The sequence below is a fragment of the Nanorana parkeri genome, unplaced genomic scaffold (assembly GCF_000935625.1).
Source record: "Nanorana parkeri isolate BGI_ZX_2015 unplaced genomic scaffold, ASM93562v1 scaffold1515, whole genome shotgun sequence".
Lineage (NCBI taxonomy): Eukaryota > Metazoa > Chordata > Amphibia > Anura > Dicroglossidae > Nanorana > Nanorana parkeri.
Window position 1 is genome coordinate 86,873 of NW_017307783.1, and position 1,159 is coordinate 88,031.

Here is a 1,159-nt window from a genome sequence, read left to right on the forward strand (position 1 = left end):
CCGATATTACGAAACGATTTGATGCTTTTACAATCGCAATAAGATTATCGCGTCCCTTAACTCCTTGTCGGCTATTCAAAAGGAAGTTCTGATTGCCATTAAACTTCCTGCGGGGGCGGGGGAAAAAAAAGAAAACTCCGCAGTGCGGCCGTCATTTAAAGGGCAACTCCAAATAGTATTCTTTACACAGTGTGTTCCATTGTCATCACCTCTACTCCATTCTACAATGTTACAACATTAAAGACACCCCAACATGTTCCCACCAAGACACCCCAAGTCTCTTCTCAGACACTCTCTGATTTAGTCTGTGACCTGCCTTACTCTGACGTAGTTCTCCTTTAAAGGATAATTAAACCCTCCGGTATTTTTACATATATATGAGGCGAGCAAGCAGGAGATATATGCAAAAAGTTTTAAAAAAACAAAACAAAACTGCTTTTAAACTTACCCCGTCTTCACCGTGCGCTCCCGTCCGAGAATCAAAATCTGCTCAGGCGGCAACAAAGCATCTTGGGGGCGGACGCATGCGCAGTTTGGATTCTCGGCCTGGAGATGAGGAGAGACGCAAGGTAAGTCTATGGACGGCGTGCACCCGCATGCAGACACCGCTGGATCGGAAGTGCCAGCAAGGACAGAGCAGTCAGCGCTGGATCGGAGAGACGCCGCACCGCTGGAGGGACAAGTGAAAACATCAGGAAAGAAGAAGAAGATCAGATTAAGAGACATCATTTAGGGTAAGTGCTAACATTAACATGGGGGGGGGGGCATTTTTTTTTGCCTTTAATGTCACTTTAAGGTCTGCCAACTGCTCTTCAACTGTCCAATCAGACACCCTCAAGGGTCAGCAATGGCGCCGTCATTGGACAGTTGGTCCAGCTTGGCCGTGACTTCAGGAAAACTATAATTACATAAATATAACAAATATATAAAAATAGTAGCAAACTGAACCTAAATCAGAGAGGGGCACAGGAGAGGGCTGTAGGGTAGCAGCCGGAATGTGTTAGGGTGTTACAACTTGAGGTTTCCACCGTGAGTGTGGTCAGAGTTTCCCACTTGCCTCGTAGGAACCGTAGAATCAATGTTACATTGTATACAGGAAACCGTTCCATGGTTTACTAGACAGTGAGGCGCACACAAACATTACCAGATACTGCAAAAG